The sequence below is a fragment of the Hippoglossus hippoglossus genome, chromosome 2 (assembly GCF_009819705.1).
Source record: "Hippoglossus hippoglossus isolate fHipHip1 chromosome 2, fHipHip1.pri, whole genome shotgun sequence".
NCBI lineage: Eukaryota > Metazoa > Chordata > Actinopteri > Pleuronectiformes > Pleuronectidae > Hippoglossus > Hippoglossus hippoglossus.
Window position 1 is genome coordinate 53,447 of NC_047152.1, and position 12,363 is coordinate 65,809.

The following is a 12,363-nucleotide window of genomic DNA, read 5'->3' on the forward strand; positions in this document are numbered from 1 at the left end:
AAAAAGAACGAGGAAATACCTGCGCGGGTTTCGCCACCTGCTTTGGCAGCTTCAGGAGGGATTTTAGGTCCCAGTTCTGCAGAAGCCTGACCAAGATCATGCTTTTCTCCTCAGTATTTAACGTGAGCTCTTCTCCCCGCCAGGAGTTGCGTCACCGGTTGCTTGATCCGAGCATCAATTCGGCTACATCGCATCCTTTTAAAGACAAAATAACAGTGAGAAAAGGCTAAAGACAAAGATATTAAATAACTCGACAAATAAACTTGATATCAGACTGAGAAGGACGTTTTTTCTTCTTCAACGACTCCTGCTTCAAAAATATTAATAACGTGTGAATTAAAGAATGAAAAAATGCTTCTTGTGTGCAAAGGCCTTAACTTTGATGTACTGTAGCATTTAACACGTGAACTTGTGCAGTGCGGTCAAATTCAATCTTACTTTCACCGATGGTGGACATCCCGAAAACATCTAGCCTCTCTACCCCCGAAAAGCATAAGCACAAGAGCTAAATGGAAGATTTTCAGATTCAGGGCAATGGAATGTGTATGAGGAAAACCAGACACGTTCACGGATCCATTCACATATCACAAAACAAACGTACAGTCAGTTCAGACTCAGACGTGGCTCCAAATACGACACGGGGCAGAGAGCAGCATGGATTTTGTCCAAACTCTTTCGTCATGTCCGATTTGTTTTTCGACAAACAACTAGTTTAAATTCTGCCGTGACCTTTTGGATTCAGGACGGACCTGCTGAAACAGAAAACAGTTGTGAGCCATTGAACAAATGTTTGAAAGAAAAAAAAAAAGCAGGTAAATGCAAAAGAAATACTGATAACAAATCCGAAATGTGCATGAGCACAAATCATTTTCCCTCCTTTTTTGGCCTTTCAATGAAAACTGTCGTGCTGACCTATGCAGGAGCAATTGTTCTTTCATCGTGACATTTTCAGAACCTCCGTGCTGTTTGAATCAAAGAAAAACGAAATGTTTCCCAAAATGCCTGCAAAACCAAAACTCAATCGTGTGTTTATGTCTCGCAAAAACATTATCCGTAAGCTCCCGAGAACTGCGGCCAATCAGTGAAAGCTCCTTGGATAAATCTGTGTTTTTAACTCGGATCAGTGGAAAGTGGCCCAAAAGCAGGGGAGGGCTGCCTCGTATGCACCTCCACCTTTTACACACAGTACAGTACAGTGCAGTAACTGTTGACGTGCCAGGCTAAAGTCAAAACTCCAAGAGTCTTATGCAATTTAGTTATTTGCGATGGCCGACTTTACTTGTGGATGTAAACTCCTGTGATAAGAGGGAAGATGTAGTTGAATCGTGAAGTCATCACAGATCGAGAACCAGTTACGTCATCGGGTTCGGTGCAGAGGAAACTAAAAGGCTGACGGAACAAGTAACAAAATTGAATTTTATCACCGGTAAAATTGAGAGGAAAATGCAGCGCTCGATAAACCAGTTGGAAACGTGACTGGTTGCGCATGTGGTGCATTATTTTGGACAACACCAGCACACGGATCTCTCTCTGGGATAACGTTTCTTCCTTTTTTCTTTTCGCAAAGCGAGAAGCTCTTTGGTGATGCAACGTAGCTCCCGTCGTGGACGAGCCACCTTTTTAATCGTGGGACGCTGTCCGGCGCGGATGGAGCACGAGTAGTGTAACGTCATGAACCTGCTTGTTTTTTTTTTTCTTACTTGATTATTTTCATCATCCAGAAAATGAGATGTGTATACCAGCTTATGCCAATTCATAATATTTGCACTTTGGAGAACTTCTGTACAGAATGATTTGAGAATCTGCTTAACTTGACGTGGGGGGTAGAAAAAGAATTTTAAAAAGTTATCTTAGCCATGCAAGTTTTCAACTGGAATTCTTAATCATCCCAAATGGATTATTTGCCTTTTGCACTTTTCATTTGTCAAACAAACTAAATAGATTATATTGTTATTGTGTGTCTTGTTTCATTGCTTTTAGCCCAAACTGTGACAGCTTAAGTATTGCCAAACTATTTCTTTTCTCTTTTTCTCTTTTTCCTTTTGGACTCTGGTCGTATCTGACAGCAATATCAAGCTCTTTCGATGAATTCAAGCTCTGCTGCATGATTTCTCCACCTCAGTGAGTGGGGTTGAATATTAGGATCAATCTAGTACGACATACATTGTGTTTGTTTGTAAATAAATGGAGAAAAAAATGCGATGGCGGCCAAAAAAATTATCCTTGTAACATCTTCTCTCGCAGTTGTTATGCATTTTATGTAAATTGTAACTGGAATTTAATTGACGGATGATGTCTTGCCAAAATGCCAATAAAGTTCAAAAGCCTGCCTGTTAAGTTTGATGTCGTTTTCCGTTATTTCTTTTACTGTGCACGGAGCCTGATTTATTTACCAGATTACTTGAGCTATCGTTTGCATGCGTTTAGAATTTAGGATTCATAAAACAGCACCACAACAATCTTTTTAATTGGCCATATTATGACGAGCTTTAAAATGTGTGAGGTCAGTTATCCCGTCAATCATCACATGGATTAACTGTGGCATCAATATGAGCAACACCTTTCACATTGAGTCATTTGATCCATTTTTTAAATAAAATCAGAGTCGAGCAGCTTTGATTAAGTTCATTCTTTACACAGGATTTTGTTTGACCTGGTTTTATCACCTTTTCAGTAAAGTTTCATACTCTCACATTATTCTTATCCTGCATCTTTGAAAAGATGTCAATGTATTTTATTTCTCGCGCATCGATCGGCTGAGCACTTGCATCAAGCATTTGCTGCAGTTTGTATTAAATCAATCCACTAGATGGAGCCAAGCACTACTAGGAAATCTGGCATTTTTTCTTGACATGGGTTAAGAAATCTTACTGGTGTCAAAACTCTTGAGGAAGCCTCTGTCCTTCTTTACTTCCTGTTAACTCCACTACTCCCTGTTTTTGATTATATTTATAAGAAACTAATGAGTCATCCTCGGCATAAAGATACTAGTTTTAGTTTTTTTAACCCCAATCATTCATCTATCGTCATCTATCGTCCTTTGGGTTCAATTTAAGTTCCATGACTTTTAACATCAAGGGATATATTCATGATGTAGGTAGCGTTAAAGTAGTTTTCGTATGGGACCAGTGTGAGGCTATAAATGTTTATCATCTATGAAATCTAAAAGTAAAAGTATTCCAAAACGAAACACACGTCTTTTGTGCTTTTATTAAATGGCTCCTTACCCGTTGACGATCTGATATCTTAGCTTTATGGTGTCCAGAAGTCACACAGCTGATTAGTGAACCGTTTTACTCTTTGCAGTTTTATCGAAGTTTAAATGGCGCCGTGACCTAACCGCGGATCCGAGTTTGCCAGTCCCACTCGGAGGGGCCTGATAGAAATAAGCCGGGGGCTCTTTAGTGCCGCTCTGGGAGAGCGTATAGCTCTCTGCTGGATCAATGTGTCCTCACACCCCAGTGCCCCAGGCCATTAACCAGACCCTCTCTCCGGAGGCCCACACTGCAGCCTGTGTGTTAACGTCAAAAAAGCTTGGTTTTATACGAGGAGACACTGCTGGTCAGGTGGCGGAGAAAGCAGCAGGTCACTGAGTGGCTCGCTCGCCCACGAGACGCCACCAAACGAGGCAAACTGCACGCGAAATAACATTTCATCAGATGATCTCATAAAAAGGAAACAAAACATTAACTTGTTATTTTTAACCTTGTTTCTCGAGAGTGTCACAGCTCTTCAAATAGGTCCAAATGTCAATTCTTCCTATGTGTGAATTTATGTGTTGAAATCCCTCTTTGTTTTGAACATTATATTATAAATCAAATACCAAACCCAAACAAAAAAGAAGGAAAATCACAGAAACAAGATGAATTCAATTGAATCTAGACTCACAGAAGGTCAAACATGAGTAAATGTTGGATTAATGAAGTTCAAGTATCTAAGCCAAGGCTGAACAAACTTGCACAGTGTAACAAATAATATTCTTCTCTTTACTACATGGACTTGTTCTTCTACATTGGTAGCACACCCAGTGAATTGATGTTTATTACCTGGGAAATCTGCGGGGGAAAATATCTCCCAATGTTAAAAAAGGTGATTGAAGAAATCCTTCATCTGCCTCTTTGTCTGAATTGACGCCAAAATTAAATGGGCTCTTTCTTGGCCCGTGTTCCATCCTTCCACTAAGTTAAGTGGAAATCTGTCCAGTACTTTTTTGTGTGAGACGGCTGACAAACTAAAAAACGAGCCGAGGTGAAAACATAACGTCCTTGATGGAGAGAATTAACAATCAATTAGCTTTTCCCACGCCAAGACAGCAGCCTTTGGACGTGGTGATTGACACTGCCTGTTTTAACCACAAGGTGCCACTGTCGCCCACACGTTCCCCTCGCATCTATGTAAACTGGTGAAAACCACAGCTCTGAGGTTTGAGCTTCAGTGGAGCAGTTACAGGTTGAGCGACATGTCATGAACATTTAAAAAAAAATTCAGTTTCTCCTTCTGAGATGCTGGAATAATAACACGTGGCTATTGCTCGTGTTCTTAAATTACAAAAATCAGCCAACTTGACCGATCCAAATATCATATGATTCAGCTCATTGCTTCAGCTTGTTTCAACTGTAACATAACACATGACAGATTGATCTGTATTTTCTCTATCGGCAAAAATCCCCCTTCCTTCATGACCTCACTGAGGCCGTTCTGCGCGAGAAGCCTCACCACGTTTGCCCGATTGCTGTGAAATCCTTCAAGCTACGAGCTGCCTCTTACCTCCTGGCAGACAGACAGGGCTCAGGTGCTGCAGCTCTTCCCTTCCTGTGTAAATAATACTCGGGTTTTGATGGGGTTGTCACATAAAACACAGGATGTTGTTCTCCTTTCTGTCCCTCCCTCTTGTCTTGTTTGCGTGGCTCTGACGACAGCTGTGCGCGCTGCAGCTGCCGGGAATGGCTGTTCCACCGCAGCACAGAAGGCCATGAGGCCATTTTCTTTTTGTTGGTGCAAAGCATTTTATTCTTTCAAGATCTGGTATCGTTTCTCTTTCTGTGATGCTGAAATAATAACACACGGTTATTGCTTGTGTTCCTAAATAACAAAAATCAGCCCAGCCAACTTCACCGATCCAAATATCATGTCCACACTTTAATGTACACACACCGGGACTACAACAGCCGAGGCTTAAATTAGCAGGGAAGACAAAATCCCAAAACCTGACCGGAGCATCTTTCAGACATGGACCGGATATTTTCCAGAGATTTTCAGGAGGGGCAGTCGGTTGCTCTACACTTTTTCTGGAACTGTTCCTGCCAGCCCAACAGGAACTGGATCTTTGGCAGGCTGGCAAAGAAGAAGAACAGCAAAAACCTGACTAAGATGCCTCAAAGTCAGTCGATTTCACAGAAACAATTTCTCCGCATTGTTGTCGGTTCAAATTGTGTCAAATATGTGATTCATCCGAGAGCAGATGTGTCATTTTATTTAAAAGCATCTTTTCTGTGAAGGTCGTTTGAATAATCTCCCTCCGGCGCAGATTCAGCATCGTGGGAGCGCACTGTGAATAACAATCAGTGGCCACTGGGGGAAGTAAAAGGCTGAACAGAAAACAAAATCTCAACGTTAAAAGGAGAAAAAGAAAGAGTAGCTTATGGCCAACAGAGGAGCCCATTCACATAATGGGTTTATGTTACCTATTCGCCGATCCGCCTGCCCCCAATCTGGCCTCCTCTCTTTTAGAAGGCCCTAATGACTAACCCATTTACATAACTCCCTTCCGGTTTGCAAATGTTTCCCCTTTGCGAGGCCCTCTCCTCCCTCTGAACTCGTTCTCCTCATCCTTTGTTGCCCGCGAAAGCCTCTCGCCCTGGTTTTGACCAGGTGGGGCCTCGTCGCGTCCTGGTCCCGGGCCCAGAGGAAAGTCTGTCACACGCAGAGAGGGAGAAAGGCGGCCGGAGAGCTGCGCTGACAATCTCTGTCAGCGGCATATCTGAGGGCCTCGGCTGCCTGGCTACTGTCAAGCATGTGTGTGTGTGCGCCTGCAAAACCAGGTGAAGTGTGTTGCCGTGCTGTAAAGTGTGTGGGTGCCTCTACTGACAGCTTGACTTAGACAAACAAGCCAATATACTGAACAGTACTTTTAAACACATTTCATATACATGTGCACCAATTTACTAATTAGCTACACCGTTTAGCTGTCTTGTTGAGAGTTAAAATCACAATGCAGCTAGCTTTACCAGCATGTTCCGATTAGCATAAGGACTGGAAGTGATGGGAAGCAGCAACCCTATTGTCCAAACTTCAAAGTTCAAAAACACACCTAATGGCTAATTTATACTCAACGTTTGACACGGAAACAGATGGAGCCTTAATTCCATCCGTACTCTACATTCATTATTTTTGCACATCTTCTGGAAACTTACAGACATGGCCTGAATTGACCAAATGTAGCAGTACCAACACCATGGGGGGGCAGTGTAGCCAATAGTTTCAACAATGGCCGAGCTTTACGGCTTGGTAAGAAAAGGCAGACGTAACTTCTCTCATTATCACTAACTTCAATAACTTCATCCACTGCCCTCTCTAGGATGCATTGCTTAACAACCGCAGCAACATAAAGGATGCATGGACGTATGTGGGCAGTGACTGGTACATCATTTGAGACGGTGCAGATGCAGGATCTAAATCATTTACAAATAGTTTGGTTTGAGAAATTGTAATTAAAACACTGATGATCTGAATTATTCGCCATGATGAAAAGGTGTCAAATAACGTTTTTGGAAGGAGAAAGCAGATTAATAGTATTCTTATTTTAATAGAGCTAAAAATAAGCTGGCAGTTAAAGAGCTAGTGTGGATTGTCACACCTCTTTGTGGCTCCACTGATTCTCACATATTAACTATTGTACTAATTTGATCTACAACAAAAAAAACTGCTTACCCATCATGCCTTGCAAAGAAACATTTTTACATTACACACCCGCAAAGCAATGCATATAGCTGTTGTCACCATATGACCTAAGTAAAGTAAGGGAGACGTGGGTGAAGGCTCCAGAAAAAGGTTATATAGTAAGTGCACCTTGAGTTTTTTTGTCAATATACTGCACACAGGCACAAGAATGAACTTTTACACCTTTTAAGTAACTACATAAATATATTGGACTAAAATCAGATGTATGAAACTTCAGCCCACGCACAGCAGCGAGGTGTTTTTAACCCCGTGGCACTAGAGGTGAGGAAATGTGAAATCTCTTTGGCACAAGTGGGCATGAAACACAGTGTTGAGGACGGACAGAATAACTGTGTGTGTTCTGCTTTTGGCGTTCGCATGCACACACACGCCTGCGTCGCTCGGGACTCGCTACAAACAGCGCGGCCTTGGGGCGTCTTTCATACGTACAGGAAGGATGGGTTTGGAGAGGCTTCCTGGACACATACCTGTCTGTTGTCGAGTGTCAAGCAGGCAACTGTGACAAGACGGCACATACACACAACACACCTCCCTCAAATAAACACACGCACACATTTTTTAGGGCATTTCCCACAAATGTGAAACCTGGAGAGGTTGCACCCCCCCTCCAAAGTAGACTAAAGGTTAGGTCTCTAAAAGAACAAGGAATTTGGCAATGGGATGAGAAGAAAGTCTATAATAAGATCATCATGAAGGTGTGGGGCGATTCTTTGTCGGTGGGTTTCCTGCCTTGGCACAAATTCCCTTCTTTTGAGGTAATGTTAAAACTTCACTTACACGATCCTGTGCAGCAAAACAAGGCTGTACCAAAGACTGAAAAAATGACTAAAAAGGACCTGAATAATATCTTTACAAAGTAAAAATGTAAACGTGCCTCGTGTTAACTAGGTTCTTAATTCAAGTTCTTAATTTCTAATTACTAATTTGTGTTACTAAAGGTTTCCATCCTCCAATGTCAAAAAACATCATTCACTCAGTAGCAGCATCACCCTGCACCCAACCAGTTTTACACCATTATTCAAAGACAGCTTTAAGACCAGACTGAGAAACAAATATCTAACTTGTCTTCTTTCAATATAAGCTTTGTTTAGAACAGCACTTAAGCACACATGTGAACACACTGGTGCAGTGTCAGCAAATATTGATATTCTACTGTGGGTGTCACCTGGTTCGCCAGCTGAGGAATAATACACCAGCGACTCATTCATCAGCGGAAGTCACATGAGACAAACAGGACACGGCCTCCGAGAGGATGAAGATATTTATACATCGGGGCGTTGGGTGGCAGTCAACAGTGGGTATTTAGAAAAAGGGAAATGCAAAGTATTAATCTAACATAAATGAGTCTTTTTCCAAAAAGGACCAAGGGTGTGTTTAAGACATAAAACCAGCTAAGACGAGTATTTCTCTTTATCAGTTAGGGCTAGAATGACTGAAAAGACAAAGAAGAGACAACAAATACGGCACGTGAAACTTGTGCCACAGAAAAATCCATCAAAAATGACCAAGTATCACAAATTCAGCCAATTTATCTGTATTTGTTGTAAATTCATAGAATTGCACTTTCCTCCCTTCACCAACCTGCACTATTGACCTCGTGACCTTCAGCCTCACATAATATGTCATCTCATTTCTGATTCTCCACATCCAGTCAGTTCCCCTCATTCAAAGTTGTGCCTCTGTTTAGTCTCTTTATGAAAATATAAGTTGGCAACTGCGCTCAGGCATGTAATTGACTACAGAGTACATTATCAGCTAACTGTAGCAGAGAGAGGTTTGAGGTGTTCAATTATATTGACAATGACTCAGTTAATTACACAAACAGAGAAGCGGCCCGGCTGAGTAAATGTCTTCCGTGTTAAAAACTAAAAAGAATGTTGATGTGGACTCGAAACACGTTGATGCTTCAAATCATAATGACAAGATGTGAAGTCAATGAGGAAGAAAGGTGATTGAAAGATATACAAAGCTTGACTCTCCCTTCTATTTGATGGATTGCTTCATCTTCCCCAGAGGAGGAATCCTACTGATTTTGGTCTGGCACCTCAATGAGGTTGACATGATTAGTTAAATGTCTTTAAAACTACTGCATGCAGGGCCATGTATAGATATTCATGGTCCCCAGAGGATGAATCTTACTGACGTTGATGTTCCCCTTCCTTTTTTTTAGCACAACAATATGGATGACATTATTACTCATCAGTGATATGGCGATAAAACTACTGCATAGAAATAGGTCACGAAATTTGGTACCGGCTTCCATCATCCCCAGAGGATGGATCTCAATAACTTTAGGATGACTTTGGTGATCCCCTGGCTTTTCCACTAATATTGCCATTACGCTGACATTTTAGTTTTTTTGTGAAATGTTTCAACAGCTACTTGACAGATTGCCATGAAATTTGATAGAGACACTCATGCTCCCCACAGGATCTATCAATACCATTTCATCAATCAATTACTCACTCCAATACTTTGCTTTATGAGCAAATACTAGAAAACCTAACTCCCTTTAGTGTCAGTAGACGAAATGGTGTGAGGTGGCCGATGGGTAGAAAACAATGGTTGTTGTGTTCACCAGCAGCAAGGGAGCAGAGTGAGAGGCAGAGCGGGTGAAGAGTTTAACCTATGTGCTTCAAAACCTTAAGAATTGCTATCAGAATGCCCATAGAATTATTGGTGCAATGGCAATACCCAGTCTCCCATCAAGTGTATGCAGAGCAGCTCACTTTCTATCTGATGACATTTCAAGTTTCGACTCTGAGCTCTCTGGTTTCCAGAGGGACCGGCATTCCCTTTAACTCCTTCATGTGTGGAGAGCCTTGACACGTGGAGTTGAGGAACTCCTGCAGAGCGACTTCTTCATATTTTCACAGTAAACAGCAACCCTCCGAAAACTCTCGCTCCCTCGCCTTCATCTCTGAACAGTGGCCTCCTTTCAGGGCCATTACTTAAGGGCCCTATTAATAATTTGACAGGTTTTCTCAAAGATTAATTATGGCCAGCTTCGAGGCTGCAATTATGCGCGGTGGAGAGTCTCCGTAAACCCTCTCCGGCTCCATTTCCAGGCCCAATTTTCCATTTATGAAGATGTCAATGGGGAGGGGAAGTTGTCATTCTCTGATGTACGGATTCCCATTAGTTGAAAGGAATAAAACCAACACTGACTGGCAAATGCTCTACGATTCCCCTGCGGAAATAGACTGGAGTCAATAATCTTTTCAGGCTGAGGGAGAATTTCTTTAATTTATCTTGATGATATGGCTAAGATGAGTGTTTCCTCTTGACATGGTGCCATGCTGATAAACTACAGGAAGTGTAAAGCCCTATCAGGAGCAATGAGGCCACACTAAATGCTAACCCTAGTATGGCAACAATGAAAAAGTGGCAAGGCTTACATGTAAACTGTTTACCCTGTTCAACATCTGAATTTAGTGTGTGGGATATGGGATTGTGATTTACAGTATGGTCATGAATTTTGGATTATGATTCATCATCTGGGGACTTTGAAAATCTGTGTAAACTATCATGGCATTCGATCTGATTGTCATCAAGCTGTTTCGCTTCAAACCCCAGAAGCCAACCCAAACGTTTGCACCGAAGGAAAACCTCAGACAATCTCTAAAAGTCAAGTCCAAGTGGGGTTCAATCCTCTGTGGATCCCAAATGTCACTACAAAATAACAAGTGTTGGATTGACAGACAAACATCACTGAATTAACACCCTCCACTTCTGGAAAACAGACATTGACAGGAAACTAAGGCAAGTGCTACAAGCCATCAAAAGACTCAAAATATTAAGTCGATTCAAGTTCAATTCCAACATGAAAGGCAGACAGGTCAAGTGCTCGAAGAGTTTCATGCACTTCTGCCTCTACATGTATGCACGTGGTGGGTGTTGAACTTGTGACTACAGGGTGAGGTGGCAAGTAGCAGCCAGACACCATATAATACCGTTTGTACCGAGCTGGCCGGCCTGCGCTCGAGTGTGAGAGTGAGAGAGAGAGTAAGAGAGAGAGAGATAGAGAGAGACAGAGAGAGTAAGAGAGAGAGAGAGAGATAGAGAGAGATAGAGAGAGGCTACAATACAGAGAGAGTCCCCATACTATAGTCTTCCAGAGATAAGAGCCACATGCCTGTCCCATTCTCCCCTTTGCCAAGTTCAAACAGAGTTTCACTCCAACCGATATTCACAAGTCTCATCGATGGACATCATATGGGGGGTAAATATGAATCGTCACATTTGGATAATGCCATTTTTTACCTGCTTGCCTTAAAACTGAAAAAGTATCTTCTGCGTCCTTCGTCATATCTTGTTTTCATGATGGAGTTATTGCCCCCTTTACGTGCCGTGCTTTCACAATATTGTCCGTGTGTACGCCCAGAGGGGGGACGGAGAGGTGAACTTGTGGCACAAAGGCCAGATTGTTCCTCCTCGCCTTCTGTCCGTGATAACAATGGGCCATTCATTTGCCCCGCGATGGGCCCTAATTAATTCCAACTTTACATTCTGACCTACAATCTCTCCCCTGCTCATCCCGTTTTTCCCCCCCCCCAGATCCATCGCTGGATCCATGCAGCCGGATGACTTCACCCTCTGCCTCGATATCCTTCACACTCCCTACAGGCCAGTACCAAACAACTTTACGAAACTCTCCTCTGCATATTCATACAACGAATCAATCAATCTTCAATATATGAGCCAACATTTCAACACAGGGCCTCTAACATCATCTGCAGCATTAAAGTGTTGCACTCCTTTGTGTGTAATAGGTGTTTTATTTCAGGCCTATTGAGGTTGAGGTTTTGGGGACTGAAAGCAAAAGCATATAGCAGTATTTCCCCACCCTGTATTTATAGATGACTGTGCAATCAAAATCTTCGTCAATGGATTTTTCTTTTGTGTCATCTTTGAACGTTGGCGTAAAAAAAAGCCTTTTCTCTTCGGTTCCGACATCGAAAGCTGACATTTACTATTTAGGTTCCAGATAACAAGGAAGCAACCTGCTGCAAAATCCTCCAAAATAACAACAACATGGAAGATTAATAAAAGTATCGTTGACAGCAGTGTGAATTTCACAATAACAGTAACAGGTACACAGTCTCAATCCAAACAAACACTACAGGACTTTATAATGGGCACAGAGACTTGATTTATTCGGACGATATTGGTTAATAAAATTCTAAACCGAAACTGCTGTTATATCATACTTCATCTATCAGAGCTTGTTTAAGTTTCCTGGTTTAACGTCTACTTCTACCTCCATTTCTGGAAGTGTTAGCCCACATGACACAGAAGCCGTTTTCAGACATTTCCCGCAGGTTGCCCTTCACATATGCAGAACACAGCCGGAGCTTTTCCGGGTCAGACGCGTTCACAGCAACAGGAACCATTCAGGGTAGG

The 12,363-nt window shown here is 42.1% G+C and overlaps 1 long non-coding RNA gene across 1 annotated transcript in view; it reads left to right on the forward strand.

The window, feature by feature from the left end:
- Positions 1–2,329, forward strand: part of LOC117776317 — a 31,228-nt gene extending 28,899 nt beyond the window's left edge. Inside the window, exon 3 of the long non-coding RNA XR_004616424.1 lies at positions 613–2,329. This is a non-coding gene — a long non-coding RNA (uncharacterized LOC117776317). The remainder of the gene's footprint in view (positions 1–612) is intronic.
- Positions 2,330–12,363: the final 10,034 nt, after the last annotated feature.